This window comes from Grus americana, chromosome 5, assembly GCF_028858705.1.
Source record: "Grus americana isolate bGruAme1 chromosome 5, bGruAme1.mat, whole genome shotgun sequence".
NCBI lineage: Eukaryota > Metazoa > Chordata > Aves > Gruiformes > Gruidae > Grus > Grus americana.
In genome coordinates, this window is record NC_072856.1 from 53000341 (window position 1) to 53017585 (window position 17245).

Below are 17245 nucleotides of genomic sequence, written 5' to 3' on the forward strand. Positions count from 1 at the left end.
GCTAACTAGCCTGTTGTATATGCTTCAAGATTTGAACCTGAAAATGTTTCCATGGTGTAGATTACATATCAAAAAGTGGGAGATAGGACAAATTATAACTTTACCACCTATTTTTCAATTTTACCACATGCCTGGGGCAACAGTTGTAGCTTATTCAAGTAATTATTTATATTAGGACAATATTGTTGTGTCTTATGTTGTTTTCAGGGAACTTGTTTAGCTGCTATGGAGGAAAAAAAGTCCTGAGCATGATGTGATCAATGCTTCATAAATTATTGGCAGGTGCTCTGCAAGCCATAATAATGAACTATCCTTATGAATCATCAGGGAATTTTTTTTTTGTCATTTTGCAGCTCCTGAAGGAGTTGCACAGCTGGCAGAGCATATTGCCCGTCACCATGCCAGACTTGGCATTTGAAAGCCTGCCAGATTGCTTTGTGCTGTCGGGCTAGCCACGGATCAGCAGTGTGCAACAGTATGAAGATAGTAAGTGTTTTATTTTTTGCCCTTTGTAGGATCACAGAAGTTAATACTGCTTTTATAGAGTCCAACTTGTTTTCTGAACCTGTTGGGTACTTGTCTTGCATTACCCGGGCAGGTTAGCCCCCATGCTGCAGGAATCTATAGAGAAATTATGTTGCTGTATTCTGGTAAAATTTCTGTTAGGATCAAAGTTTGGAGTCACTCTATAGCCTGCTTTTCATATTTTATGTAATTTTATTATGCCTCAGTATTTCTTTCTTAATCTCCCTGATTTTACTAATGGACAATATTGCAAATGCAGTATAAAACTAGTCAACAGACTGTAAATCATTTGTGTATCTCTAAACCTCTTATGCTGATTAAAAGTGTTAAGGCTATTAGTATTTTTTATGTAACTGGGTCTAAATTTAGTTTCTGTTGCAGTCAAAAAACACTCTGGTATTGCAAACCATGATCCTAATCTGCTTCCTCTTGGAGTCGACAGCAACAGTTCTTCAATGCAGCTTTTATGTTGCTGTGTATTTATGACATGAATAGTTAACATTGTGTTTATCATAGAAATTCAGTAGCAACTTTTCATAGTTCTGATTTCTTTTTCAGAAGTGTCAGGATACTACTTCTGTTGGTGTATGAAGTAGGATTTTCATTACTTTTGGGCATTGTTTTAATTAATTCTTGACTCTTTAAAATGTGATTTGAGTAGCCCACGGGCTACTGCTCCATTGGTTGGGAGGAGGGGACTGTTATTTTTAACTTAGGTTAAATTCTTCTGGTTCTTCTATGGAGAGGCAAAAAAGACAAAGAAATGTTAAACTGGAAAAAGTAGAAAGCATGTATGCAGTCCATACCTTCCAAACTGAATAGCTGTAAAATAACCTGCATGACAGCCTCATCCTGCAAAACTGCACCTCTTCATTCTGCGTAGCCTGTTCTTACTGTTTTAACAACTTAATAATTATGAAAAAGCTGTGAAGTCATGCCATCATTTATTAATGACTTCATTTCCTGCAATATTGTGCATTGCCTCTGGTCAGTCATGATGCGTGGTCTTAATTTCACATGTGCACAAGTCTTATGTCATAGCTGACAGCTTGCTCTAAAAAGCCAGCTTTTTTTTTTTAAAAAAAAAAAAAAGACTGCATTGGTAATTGAGGTATTAGAATATATAGTGAGGGAAGTCATCAGCTTTGTGTTCAAGGAAACCATTGAAAAGATTGAACATTTGACTGTTAGCCTTGCTGCTATTTATATATAATAATGAGTGCCTTTAGGCTGATGTACAGAAATGGGTAATTTACACATTTTTTTTTAATACAAAATTGAAGCTTATTTTTCTAATGCATGTGTGCATGATCTCAAAAACTGCTAGAGACTGCGTTGTGTGAGTGGTATATACAAGAGTCAATAGTTACATACCTAAAAGTACAGAACTTGAGTGCTTCACACTTCTGGTAATTTTACTCCTACATTTGCAGGACTATTCAGCTGATTGTTTTGTAAGAAGGAAATAGCTTCCAAATTATACAGTTATTTCTTTGATCTGTGAATGGAATTTTCCTTTGCTTGTCAGAACATGTGCTCTAACAATTTTGAAATTGTTCTAAAATAACCCTTCCAGCTATGGGGGGAATACTTTTTCTTTAAAGTTGAGCTGCCTAAAGCAACTAACCATCTCCTGGAGACTGCGGAAGGATATCTGCCTTGATATTCTTGGTTTGGAAATGAGGTATGAATGGAGTGAAGAAAGAGCTTTGGACAATGTGGAAGGTAAGGAGAAATAACCAAAACTATGATAACTTTTCTAGGGAGGTGGTGTTCTGCTTCGCTCATCAGGGTTACAGATGTCTTGTTAACTGTTCCCTGTAGAATTAGGCATGAGTTTTAGATTTGAGAGGGGAAATGAAGAGTTTTACTGGCAGGTCTTTCAGTGTCTGTAAGCCTATCATGTCAGAATGGTATATGTTTTTCTCCAGGATAAGTTTAGATTAGGATTATAAACAGCATCAGAAAGAGTTAGACTTATTCATGGATCACACAGCAGAGTCTGTAGGTCTAGGTTTGATGGCTGCAAGTAGTTTATGAAATGTGCTGTGCTGAATGGTTTGGCTTATTTGATTTATAGTTTAGGTTATGGCTAAGGACAGGGTTAGGGGCACCAGGCTTACAGATCTAGATTTTATGCAGTCTCGTGGTGAGAGAAGCTAGAATGAGGCTTGGTATTGATAATACAAATGGAGTAGAGCAGTGAAGGCAAATAATAGGTATTCTTGGCAACTTATGCCTTATCAACTGATACCTGGTTGACACTAACAACAAGAAGTTACAAGACTTTTATTTCTTGTCGATTTGTAAACTTTTAAGATATGTGGCACTCCATTCACTGCCACTGGTCAAAGCATTGGTCTGTAAGGTTTTGCATACATGGCTTTGTATAACTTACTGGACTAAACAATATTTGCTTCTGCTTTTTGTTTCATTGTATTGATCATAGCATTCTGCCATGTTATAATTCATTAGATAGTTCAATCATATGCAATGTAATTCTGTGAAATCTAGAATTAAAGGGAATTTTTATAGTTGGGCTCCTAAATATTGAAAAATCTTCCTAGTATTCAATGGCTTTTGATGTTGACCTTTTAATTCCTTGAGCTTTCTAAAATTGTGTTTAAACCAATACTTATTTCCTAAATGTATACTTCTGTAAGCATTGATTTCTTACTGCAGGTGCTGTGCCACATCATCTGTGTATTGTGGCTTTAAAAGGGCAGATGCACGGAAGTCTCTGAACAGGGTATTGCACTTTCAAAGTCTGCTGCTTACTAATGTATGTAGAAGTGTAAAATCTCTCTCTTATCAGCATTGCAGCACACTTCTTACTGCATAGAGCTTTGACATCCTTTGTGTAACCAATGAGAACTGCTGAAGTACAGCATTATTTATATTATTTTGAAAACTGTTAAGTCAACTGCTTGGATTTGACTCTAAGGTCTCTTTTTTTTTTCATAGTCTAGCAAATTTGTAGCCCTGGAGTTGGTAGATAGGTTATGACTATATGCAAGCAGCTGGGATTTAGGTGGGAAGGCACCTTTAGTGTCTAGTCTGATTGGACATCTGTCTGTGCTGACAAAAGGGTGTGCTTCAGGGAAGGCAAGGGGGAAAAGATGGAAGTGGTGAAGACGGGAAGATTTCTACTTGGTTGTCTAATCATATTTCTGTGGAATGTGCCTAAGAATTTCTTTCTGAATCATCAGCTTCACGCTATTTGTGATTTATGTTTATAATACTCCACTTTAGCATAACTACCTCCTCAAGCACAGGGCCTTCTTCTCTTTCCTACATTGGATATGCACAAGTGTTTCACTCTTTAATCTGCTACAGTGTGTGGGGAGAAAAGCAGTTACTCTTTTACTAACACCAGGTATGTCATTTAGGTGAATAGGAGCCTTGTGTTCCCATGCTGCCTATGGAAACTGGAGGATGTGATTCAGAACATGAGAACCTGAGATGTTCCCTTGGTATCAGCTGGGTTTCTGCACCAGGTCCCCTGAGATCTTTGTGTGTTTCTTCCCCTTAGGAGTCTATTCACTTGTGGATACAGTGGATGGATGGTTGTCTTAAATGCTTTTCTTTTTTTAGTAGGGGGGGGCTAAGCTCGAGAGAATAGTGCATTAAAGCAGCATACTTGAATTTCATACTCCAGTTTACAGTTCCATGCGTTCTGGCTTTTTCAGACACCTCATTGGTTCCTTTGGGATGTTCAGCAGCTCTGCTTTTTGTATTTTCTGGGAGCTCTTTTACTCAACCAAAAATGCTTTGTTTTTTCCACTTGTGGTGGGTTGACCCAGGCTGGAGGCCAGGTGCCCCCAAAGCCGCTCTGCCCTCCTCAGATGCACAGGGGAGAGAAAATATAACAAAAAACTCATGGGTTGAGATAAGGACAGGGAGAGATCACTTGCCAATTACCATCATGGGTAAACCATACTCAACTCAGGGAAATGAGATTATTACCAATCAAATCAGAGTGGGATAATGAGAAATGAAACCAAACCTTAAAAACACCTTCCCCCCCACCCCTCCCTTCTTCCCAGGCTCAACTTCACTCCCAAATTCTCTCTCTTCCCCACCAGCGGAGTAGGGGGATGGGGAATGGGGGTTGTGGTCAGTTCATCACACATTGTCTCTGCCGCTCCTTCCTCCTAAGGGGAAGGACTCTTCACACTGTTCCCCTGCTCCAGCATGGGGCCCTTCCCACGGGAGACAGTCCGCCACGAATTTCTCCAATTTGAGCCCTTCCCACGGGCTGCAGTTCTTCACGAATGCTCCAGCGTGGGTCCCTTCCACAGGGTGCAGACCTTCAGGAACAGACTGCTCCAGTGTGGGTCCCCCATGGGGTCACAAGTCCTGACAGCAAACCTGCTCCAGTGTGGGCTCCTCTCTCCACAGGGCCACAGGTCCTGCCACAAGCCTGCTCCAGCGTGGGCTTCCCACAGGGTCACAGACTCCTTTGGGTGTCTCCACCTGCTCTGGCATGGGGTCCTCCACAGGCTGCAGGTGGATATCTGCTCCACCGTTAACCTCCATGGGCTGCAGGGGGACAGCCTGCCTCACCATGGTCTTCTCCACAGGCTGCAGGGGAATCGCTGCTCCAGCACCTGGAGCACCTTCTTCCCCTCCTTCTTCACTGACCTGGGTGTCTGCAGAGTTGTTCCTCTCACATGTTCTCCCTCCTCTCTCTGGTTACTGTTCTGGCAGGTTTTTTCCCCCCTTCTTAACTATGTTATCCCAGAGGTGCTACCACAGTGTCTGATGGGCTCAGCCTTGGCCAGCAGCAGGTCCATCTTGGAGCCAGCTGGCATTGGCTCTGCTGGACACAGGGGAAGCTTCTAGCAGCTTCTCACAGAAGCCACCCCTGTAGCCCCTCTGCTACCAAAACCTTGCCACGCAAACCCTGTACACCACTTTTCTGGGCTTTTCAGCTTGAGGAGACGGCAGTTCTGAAATCAAGCCTAACTTAGGATGTAGAGTCTCAGTAGGTTGGGGGTTATCTCGTAACGCTTGTGGCGTATTGACTGTTTATTGAGAGGAGTTGCTGTTCCTCGGGGATGTATGGATGCCTGTATGGGCTGTTCTCAATTTGAATTCTTCAGTCAAGAAATGGGATATTAGGCTAGTGGAAGTTGTCTGCATTGGTGCTTGTTCTTTAACCTTGCTGTCTGATTAAACTAGTGCAGTTCATGGAATAAACATCCCAATAATCTAGTCACAAAGTCTGTAGAAGTTATAAAGGCTCTGTCATGCAATATTTGAACCATGAAGTCTTTTACTCTTAGAAAAACATAACTGAGGAAAAAACATGTCTTGTTTTCCCTGACTTCTGAGGCAATTTCATGCGCACAACTGTTAAAACCAACGCTGTCTTTTGAGAACGTTGCATTCCTAATGATAATGTGGAATCTTCTTTTGCCATCTTGAATGATAAAATATCAAGGAGGTTCTAGACTTTTTTGAGTGCTTTTCATCATATCCAGTAGCTGTAGAAATAACTCATTTCAGAATCATCTTTGCTAGTTACATTGTTAAAGAATATGGCATTGTAGTTCAGAGATGAAACGTACATTCTCTTGCTACAGTCAGATGGAAGTAATTGACGAATCTCAGTCTAAGCACCTCATCTCTGCTTTTCCTGTGTTTGAAAAGAAATTCTAATATAAATGACTGCAAGTGCAAGTAATTTTGATTTAAAAAAAAACAAATCCAAAAAAAGCAAAACTCTACAGTTGGCCAGAAATAAAAACTGTTGTGGCTACTGCTAGTGAAGGCCAATCCTTTGCCATGCAAACCCAACTCATTTGTCCATATGCCATGTCTGGGTGCAATGTCTTGCCTACCACGTTCTCCTCAGTTTGAGGTTCCGCGCTGCAGTATGTACAGCACTCTAACGCAAAGCCTGCGCTCGTGGCTTGAGGCACGCGATATGTCAGCAGTGGTCTGAGGCTGGAGCTTTGAAGGCCAAAGCGGGACATGAATGTGGTCATAAAGAAGCTTCTTTGGAAAAGCAGGATGTATGTGTGTCTCTGTGCCCAAAATAGAGTCTCTTTTCTGGAAAGTACATAATTTGAACCAATAATACTTTTGTGTTTGAAATTGCATTCTGTGTCTGAACAAACTCCTCCGTTAAAATCTTCAAGTAACTTAAAAAGCCTCACTTCTGATACCCCACTTAAAAGGGTAATGATTTTTTTTTTTGACTCCCCTTTGTACAGGTATTTGAAACCTGCAGAAAATGTTAATTTGTTTTCAGTATGTATATTTTTAAAGCATGAGTTCCTTAGCAAGTTATACAAGCCTTTGAAACAAAAGCAATAAAAAGAAATCTGAATGAAACAATTTGAATAGCAATTGCAAACCAGTTTTGGTATATATGCTAAAACAAATGGAAATCTGCGAAGGGGAATATCCCATCTCTAGAACAGATAAACAAATTCAAGTTAAATCACGAGAGGATTTTTCACAATTTAAGGTCAAAGACTGCTGAAGTATTAGTGCTGTTCTACTTTAATATTAATGTCAATATTTTGATTTACCCAGTGGTGTAAGAGCAAGGGGTAGACAGAGATAACTTTTTTTTTAATAGCTTGGCTCTAGCACTTTAAAGCTGCATGATGCAGAGCAGCTTGTCACTGCGTGGCAACGTGCCGTGTTTGGGCTGCCCTGGCTGGGAGGCAGCCATCACCTGCCCTGTGACAGAGCCAGCTGGCTCCGACCGGTGCAGGCAGCCCATGGCCTTCGGCGCTGAGACATTTGAGCAAGAGCAGCAGCTGCGAGGGGCCGGAGACACCATGCTGAGGGGCCGGCTGCTCTTGGAAGAAGGCAACCCATGCCAGAGGAGGTATCCTAGAAAGATGGTGGCCGTGGGCGCCCCACTGGGTCAGAGACACAAAGATGTGGAGTGGCAACAGAAAGCCAGCCAGAAGGAAAGAGCAGCGGGCGAGTGTTACCATGCCACCCCAAACATTGCTGCGATGGGGAGGTGAAACCTGCTGACAGTAACTGGCCATTGACCCAGAAGTTGAGACCAGAAGGGGCGAGGAGAGCTTCTTCAAGTCTGTGTTTATGCTCTCCCCCCCAGTACTCAAATCAGTGATCAGAAGTTGGTGCTAACAGGCAATAAATTACACAGAGAAAACATCCCCGAGTCCCCAGGCTGTTGACAGGCCTGTGACTGCCCACCCGGACAGGGTCCCTGCAGGGCCACGGACCCAGCGGGTGGGAGGGTCGATTACAGGCTTGTGTAAACATTTGAAATGGTGTCAGCCATTAGTGCTTGATTAGCAATGTTACAGACCTCATCGAATATCCCATTTGCTATGGCCACCTTTAAAAGGCTTATGCAGTGTATGGTTTTTCACCAGAGAAGTAAATTACATGGAATGTGGAATTTCTTGGAACCAAACTGCTCTTGGGTTAGTTGTGTTGCCTGTGGTATGGTTAGGCAGGCATGAGCCAGCTAGCATCAAAGCAACAGATAAACTTGTCATTTAGAACAGACGCTAACGAAGTGTGAAATGCAGCCATATGTGGAACAAACATCTTCATGGTGTCAGTTGTGACTTTCTCTTTGCTCTTGTTGAGCTGAGCACTGCGGAGCTCCATGGGCTCTGGAGGAGGCACATGGAGAGGTGCAGGTCCTGGCTGGGCTAAGTGGTTAGAACAAAGCACTGCAAGTTGAGAGTTAGCACTGAAGTTTTAGGAGACGTGGGATTTCTGACAGAGTTGCAAGAGAAAGATTTTTTTTATCAGCCTCAGACATAAGAGGTCCACTTGCATTTCTGTGTGCCTAAATTTGCATTACAGTGTGACTTTCTAGAATTGCATTGCCTACTATGTTGTTAAACATCACAACACATTTAGCTACATCTCTTGCATCTTTCATGATGCTAATGCTTTTTTTTGTATTGTTGTACCCTTTGCAGTTGTGCTGCTATTTATTAAACCTGTTGGACAAAGGCCTAATGGTTCCTGGGGTGGCGGATAGGGGAAAGAGTATGTTTATGTGGGGTGGGAGGTGTTAATCTGGCTGCTAGAACCTGTCCCGGGGGGACTGCAAGGGGAGATGGTGCTGGCTGTGACAGTCCCTCCACCCCGGTCTGGACAAAATTCCTCGTTACCCTTTCTCATAGCAGAGCAGTCACATCGGTTCTAGCAGTTTGCTGAAGAAAGGGAACAATCCCACCTGGTCAGGGAGAGAAAAGGGGAGCAAATCCCACTGTAAGCCTACTGGCTTCTGCCTGTATCAGCATCCTAACTTAGGGGAGGTGGTGTCAGACTTTTTGGGCAAGGTAATACAGAAATTTTTATATTGTGGTACAGTCACAAGCTCATCATTTTGGTATCATGTATGCTTAAGCTTGAGGTATTTTGAGTCTAGCAGAATATTGTCTACTGGCGGTGAGCTACATGCTCTGATGAATTACCTGATGAGAATCTACAGATGTTTTTTCTCTGTTGCTGCAATCGATGTTTTAAACCTTCCAGTCTGGGAGGCCAAATATTATCCAGCTTATTGGATGCATTTTCCAACCTCTGCTGAGTTTTGTGTTCTGCGTTAAAATTCTTACTTGGGTACAAGGTAACTACTTTTAAGACTAGCTGGCTGCAGATATAAAGGTAACAACCAGTCATGGTCCCTGCTGGTGTGACTACTACTGTGGTCAGCTGTCATCACTGAATATGTCCCACCATGGCACTAAAGCTGGGTGTCATCAAGATGTATGAGTGAACGTCAGCTTTAATGCAGGCAAACTGGACAGGAACTGCAGACTTGTGGTGGGTTAGCGATAAAATAAATGGGTTGTATGGACAGAAAGGGCCTGCTTGCGGCTGCATTTTATGTTGGCAGGGCAGGGATGAAGTACATATTAAATGGTTTAATCTAGCTTTCACAGGCTGGAGCTGTTCAGCTTCACTTTTATCTTCAGATATAATCTGGGCTCATGTGGCCTTGGGCTGGTGGAAGTGTAAAGGTGGCTTTAGGTGCCAGATGGGCCAAGAAAACAGGGCCTGGATCTGTTTGTTTTGGTGATTCTTATCTACTTTGATTGTCTTTCATTTTATTAAATGTATATGGACATGTTTGAAGATCCAGAGTTGTTTCTTGCATATGTACTAAATTTGTTTGGATACAAATGGGGGAAATAAGAGTTAGCAGAAGAGTTGCACATACACTTTACCTCTTTGACTGACTTTCACATAAATAAAACGTGAACAAGAGATGCTGTTATACAAGATGTGATTTCTAGCTACTCTTTAAATCTTCCCAGCATGTCAGGAGTTCCAGGAATCTTCTGACACACGCTATCCTAATATTCACCTGACCTGGACTCAAGTGGTGAGTTACAGGCACCCATGCATTAGTGTAGCACATATGGAGAAACTCTGGATTCTGAAAGTGTATTGAATTGTGTAGTCATGGCCTTTGTAAATAGCCTTCATAAATCAGCAATTTGATAGTGCAGCATAAATATAACTGCTTATAATGATCACAGAAAAAATATTAGATGATGAAAATTAGCCTGATCAAAGTGATTATAGTGATGGGATACAAGCATATTTTTTAGCATGTAAATGGACTGTTTTCTCTCTTAATTTCTTTGCTTACTTTTCTTTTCACAAGACTTTAAAATCAGATATTCATACTGATAGAGCAAGTTATTAAACCTTGTTATAGTGACTATGTAGCGAATTGTTCACTGGGGACCCACACGGATGAGTTACATTAAGGTTAGAGTATGACTGTTGTCTCTGATTCCTCCTGTCACAGCAGGGAATTAAAATTAAGTTTGATGAGTAAGTTCAAAGGGATGGCCTCTGACAAAGCAGACTTCTCACTGCAAATCGTGGCCAGAGCCAAACATGTAGATGAGATAAAGAACTGAACTGGGAACATGAGCCCTTCCCCAGTAAATTGTTATGTGATGGCTCATGTGGTATTAGTGATATCACTTCAATTATGTGTTCATGTGTGAAAATATTTTTGCAGATGAACCTGAATTTTCTCTTAAAAATAGTAGGAGATACTTGTAGAGAGCAAAAAAAGTCAGCTGGCCAAATTCTCCTCAGCTTTGCAATCAGAGGCTTTAAAACTAGGATGACCATACAGGGGCATTGATGTCAGAGCATTTCCTCAGCAGAAAGCAAACACTTGTCCATTCACCCCTAAGGGGATAAACAAAGCTGTTAGGAAAAAAGAAATCATGAAAAATTGAAAAACAAAACCACACAGTGTGCAGGGAGTGGACTTAATTGGTTGCATTGGGAAATCATCAAGAAAAGCCCCTTCTTTTGATTTGACTCACTCCAGGCTGTCTTTCTCAAGTTGTCACTTGCGTGTGTATGTGGTAGATTAAATGACATCTGTTTCATTTTGCCGTAGAAGTATGCCTGAACATATGAAGTGAAGCATTTGGTTGATCACATTTATTTTTTTCCTAGTGCAAGGTCTCCAGAGGATCATCCAATAAAAACTGGAAAGTGCCACTGTTAGAAATAAAAGCGGAGCCCTTAAAATCAAATGAAGCTTACATGTAATTATAAAACCCACACAGAGATGGAAAACCAAAGCCAATTAGCAAATGGTATCATTTGCCTCTCTCTGGGATTTTAGCTTACAGTCTCCACTCTTTGTTAATACTAAACGTGAATGTAGATTTGATTGTCAGTAATGCTGTACCATTTTGCCTTAAGAAATAAGGCATGCTTCTGCGTGCCTGTTTCGGAGGCAGAAGTTTTCCAAATCCTGGCATGGTGGGTTGAGCCCAGCCAGCAGTTAAGCACCCACGCAGCTGCTTGCTCTCCACTTTCCCAAGGGGGAGAGAATAGGAAGAACAAAAGCAAGAAAATGTCTGGGTAAAAGTAAAGACGGTTTAAAAGTGACGGAAAGTAGGGGGAAAGTGCTGCGAAGGTGCACTTGCCAGCTCTCATGATCAGACTGATGCCCAGCCAGTCTCCAAGCAATGGCTATGTTAGAATATGTTCCACGTCTGTACCCCAAGTTTTTTTTATCACCGAGCATGACATCATATGGTATGCAATATCCCTTTGGCTGGTTTGGGTCACCTGTGCCAGCTGTGTCCCCTCCCAAATCCTTGCCCACTCCCAGCCTATCTGCTTGAGGAGGAAGAGTGACAAACAAGAAAGCTCTGATGCTGTGCAAGCGCTGTTCAGCAATAGCCAAACCCACCGGTGTGTTACCAACACTGTTTGAGTCACACACTCAAAACACAGCAGGGCATGGTCCTCTATGAAGAAAGTGAACTCCCTTCCAGCCAGAGCTGGTACACCACATTCAGGTACCATCTTTCAAAATGAAGCAGCCCGTCCTTGTTAGATGCATTAGGTGCTGCAGGTCTGATGACTGATGAGGATATTAATGTTTCTGGCTATCTAAAGCAAGGTAAAATAAGGATAATCAGGAATCGGGTGAAGTACCAAAAAAGACTCAAAATCAGGAAAACCTTTACCTAAACTTAGGTGAAAAGTTTCACTGATCTTTTTTTTTTTTTTTCCTCTCAAATGCTTAATAATTTTGTGGAAATAGCTTACAAATGGGCCTTAATCAAATGTCATGATGATTAATAGGAGACTTTCTGATACATTTCCAAGGATAAACTCCAAAGAGATGAGGTAACATATGAGCACTGAGAAGAATAGCACTCTTTCTGTCTTTATTGCTTAAAAATTAAAGTTGAATGGGAGGCAAAAAGAAAAAGGAAGGTGAGAAGGAACAAAGGCTTTTTTGATTAAATCTTACTAAACTTTCTGAAAGTGTGACAAAATATCTGATTAAAAACCAGTGCCTGTAGGGAACAGATCAGATTGACTGAGGTCTAATACTAATTTTCATCCAAAGGTGGCACTAGTCTTTTGCAGTTGGAGTTTTTGTTGAGAGATGGGAAATGCAGATACCAAGAAGCCCTCAACTAATCCAACGCTTACCATTAATCCCAAACAAACCATCATTAGTATCTGGTTTTATCCTGCTTAGTCCTTGCAGGATAGTGAATTATGTAACCTCTGTTTTTTAACGTTTAATGGCAGCTTATTATCAGGTAGGTTACCTCCAAAAAATGGGAGGGGGAAAAAAATGTAAAATTGCAGCTTTCTATACTTTGTTTGTTTGAGGGATTTTTTAAGGATTTCTTAAAGAAGTGAGTGGATACTTCATGATAAAATAAATAAATAATACATAAATAAACAAACTTAAAACTCACTGAGCATGTTACTTGGCAAAAAACAGCTGTTTGAAAAATTACACAGACCTTTTCTACTTAACTAGCAGATAATGTTGATAAACATAACTTAGAAAAGGACTACAAAAACTTATCTTTATAGTACAAAAGAGTTTGATCTGATACTTGGGTGCGAAAATAGATACTTTAAAGCCCTCATACGTTGTTGCAGATTGATTTTAGTAGACGTGGTATGAATAAGATGACAACGTTTCCACAGGTACGAAGTACAGCTTATTATGCTCAAGATCTTGGCCTTTTTTACCAGGAGGAGTTGGTGCTGGAGTCGTAAAAGGAAGTCATGAGGTGAGCATTGCAAGGAGCAGAAAGGATTTTGAAGAAAAAAAAGTGAAGGGAAAAAATGTCCAGTGCTACAGGATGTTAGGATTTTGATATACATATGATGCAGTATTGCAGTGGCTGGTAAGCAAATAATTTGAGAGCAGTTATCAGAGTTGCATTAGAATAAATGGTGATATAAAAGGAGGAAAAAAAGTTCTGTAACCCATGATGGAAACATGTATGCTGAGCAGCAGACCTGCAGCAGATACTCTGCGATTTGAGCCCGTATAATGTGTGATAAGAGAATATGTTTCATTCCATTTGCCAGATGTTTACTTTCAATCTCTCTCTCATTTTTCCCAAATGATAATGGTTCATTATCATATTGTCAACATTTTCTCAGTATTGATAAAGCTCCAGAGACAAGAGAAGTCCCAGCAGGCAGTGTACATAATTATTTCATGCCCACAGTGAAAGAGATGCAATAACACTCTACTATGGCAAGTGTTGGTACAGTGGTCTCTCCAAAACCATAGTCTTGACTTGACGTGAAACCTGTGGAAGCTCGTTGAAGATCTCACTCAAGTGCACCTTCAGCTGTCGAGTCTTGTGTGTCTTTCTGAGCTTACTCACACAGCAGTTCAGCTCCTGCAAAAGGCTGAAGGTTTTAATTGTTGGAACAAAATCCAAAAAAGCCTTTTTGCTGTATATGTGAGGTGTTGCATCAAAGTTGTGCCTCCCGTTGATTGCCACGTCTGAGGTTATCACCTGACATACCTTGATAAAGCTTACATGCTTTTCCAAAAGTGATAGACTAATCACTAATCAAAGGAAATTTATTTTTAAAGCTCTTCTTGGGAGATTCATTGCTTGGGTTTTGGTGTGGGGGTTTTTTTTAAATAAAAAAAGCTAGTCATTCCACTCGCATAGTAAATGGGTGACATCTTGACTATTGATGAAAGAATGCTACAACTGTACATAATCATTCCTAATATTCAGTCAAACTTACAGCCTCTATCTTCTAGGAAACATAACAGATTGAGAGTAGTATAAGGTTAGAGGAACTTCAGTACAATTTTGAAGGCAAAGTTTGATGTGAACGGAGGCAGAAATGTTCTGAGGAATATATTTGCAACTACCTTTCTGTTTTACTACTGCAAAGAAGTTTTGTGATATTTGAATGACCTACAACTGACTCAAAACATTTTGAAAATTTGGTAGAAAGAGAGGAGCTCTTTTAATAGATTAAGTGATATCTTTTGAAAATACAAACCTTTAAAAAAAAAATACATTGAGTTTTTTCTAATAAAAGATCTGCTTTTACCAACAAATTTTACCTCTGATGTTGTTAGACTATATCAGAGCTACTGCAGTGGTATATAGCCATGAGAAAAACTTTGAATCATATAGAATGTTAATGAAGTTGTTTTGATGGTATCTTCAGAAAATATGAGTTTAATCTGTCTATTGCAAAAAGTATACTAAGAAAATCAAATCACTGAATTATTGGGAAAAATGCCAGCAATTTAGTGAACTAAGTAACACAGCATTACATGAGCTTTCCTGAGCCTGGTTTTATCTGAGAGCATTGAGTGTTCATTTAGTTTATTTTGAAAAGTTCAGGACAAAAATTAAAATTAGTATTTTCCAGATACTTCCAATGATTGAATGTATTTGATTTCAGCAAGTACGTTGTAGGACACCTAGAAAATCATGGATTCAGCCCACTGAATTAAACCCTGATGTTACTGCTGATTCTCAGATTAGATGAATCAAATAATTGTTTCTGCAAATAATTAATTTTGATTTGACCATAATATGCAGTAAAACTCATAATGACCATTTCTTATCCTTTGAATCACAAGATACCTTTGTATTAGTTCATCTGAGTGAACAGTTTCCTAGCTGTTTAAAATATAATGCTTTTATAATGCATGTATTCTTTTACCACCTTGCAGTCTATGCTCAGAATTTCCAACACGCACTAGCTTGTTGTGCTGCTGTTAAATAGTGTTGAGAGAGAAGCAGAAATGTGGGTTTGTTTTTAGAAGAAAGTAGTGTCAGGGACAGAGGTTTGAGTATCAAGATCCTGCAAGGCGTGCTTTGCTCTGCTACTGCCGTGTTTAGATTTCCACCATATCCCTTTTCCCTTTCAGTCAAGTGCAAAACAGGAATGCAAGAGCGATAAAAATACGGCTAGCTTAAAGGAGAGGTTAAGTGATAATTTATTCAGCTGATAAACATCCACATTGTGACACTTCTACTAATAGAGTGTGCTTTGCTTGGCATCCGAAGGGATGATAATAGCCCATCATCTCTTGGAAATGAAATTACACTGGAGGTAAGATGCACAACCTTAACAGTGAAAGTAATTAACAATTGAGCGCAATAGCAGTTGACAGGGTACTTCCCCACTGGGTAGAATTTCAAATTGAAGCTGAATATCTCGTGAAGGCTTGCTTCAACGCAAAGTTCTGAGCCTTATAAATAGTGGATTCAGAACTGGAATGGCCATGTGAAATCCTCAGTGCTGAGCACTTGCATGTAAGATGTTGGTAATGTGGGTCTCTGATCATCCCTTAGTAGGGAATTGTGAACACAAATTATTATGCCTAATGCTTGTAATGTGTTCCAGGAGCCTTGTCTGAGAGATACAAATAATATTTTGTTGCGATTATTTCATCTACTTTATATCAAACTAGATAAACTAAATCAATTTGAATTGATTCTGTCTTTAAAATTATCTAAAAACTGAGAGCGTAGGATAAACTTTCTATTTTTGAGATTTTTTATTTTTCTAATATACATGGATAAAGGGGTGAATAACAAAGAACATGGACAGAGTTAAACCATTGCATTAGAACAAGGATTGACTTCTGATCAGTTAATGCAGAAAGATGAAACCGTAAAGCACCAGAAACCATTGGATTCTGCAGAGGGGTGCGTAATACTGAGAAATCGCCAAGGATGTTAGCAGAGTCATGTTCTCCAATACAGAATTGCATTCAGAAAGCTTACATTCAGCTGGGGCATTAGGTTATTTCCAGCAGGTGGGGTTGGTGCCAGCAGCACGTTGAGATGGCAGCATGCTTGGAGTGGCTGGCACTACGCAGTACTCTTTGGGTGCGGGTGAAAACAGCGTCGTCTTATGCCAAATCGTACAAAGGTCTGTGTGTGCCAATGTTCTGATGATGTCCCAAAAAATGTGGGGATTCCTTTGGTTTTAAACAGTTCAACAAGATGCCAGCAGAAGTGGTGCTAACATATGGGTTTTATTCCTGCTCCCCCTGCCTCCCTTCTTTACTATAGGAATTACAGGAATGGAGAGAGACATCCTGTAGAATTCAGAATCCTCCTCCAGTGGTTTTGATCCCCTAGTGAAATACAGGAGACACTTTGTCACTGGTATGGACTTCCAGACAGATGTTCAGCAAAATAAACCTACTCTCTTGTAAATTGTGTAGATAATCATGTAACTTTCTACAGATATTGTTAAGTTTCCATAAGTGTCATCTCTCTATTATTTTTAGGGAGTTGTGCCACACTATTACTTTTTCCTAAACATCAGGTTTTCTCTGCCCTAGATTTGACAGCATGTTGGAATAATGCTGCAACTGGAGAGAATCCTAAAGTAAAATATTCAGACAGGGTGGAGAGCAATGGCTTCTTCACTAGCACCAGTTAGGTGCATAGACCATGCTAGGTAGTGGGGAAAACGTAGGTGTGCAGCCCTCTGCAGCTGCTATCAACAGGACGGGTGCCTCTATTAAGAGATCTGTACTGAGCAACAAATGCACGTGAAGTAGCAGGTGGTTGTCTGAACCAAGTTAAGAAAGATGTGCCTAGGCACATTAAATCCAGCTCGAATTATCTTCATCAGTGAGGACAGCAGATTTATGTTCCTATGAACAGGCTCTGTCTGAAATAGCGGACACGGCTCCCAGAAGGGATTTTCACAGGCTTTGGCAAGCAGCCTCCAGAGGGATTTTCACTGGGTGGGTGTTCCCAGAACAGATCGTGCGCATTATTTTAAGGGAAAGTTAAGAAATGAAAGCATTTCTCCTCTACTCAGCCACTTGGCCAAGTTTGAAACCCTTCCTTGTCGGGTTCCCACTCTGGCCTGGCTGCAAGATGCCTGGCAAGCGTAGATGGGGCTGGGAAAAGCTCTCCCAGTCTAATGCTGGCTGTCGTCA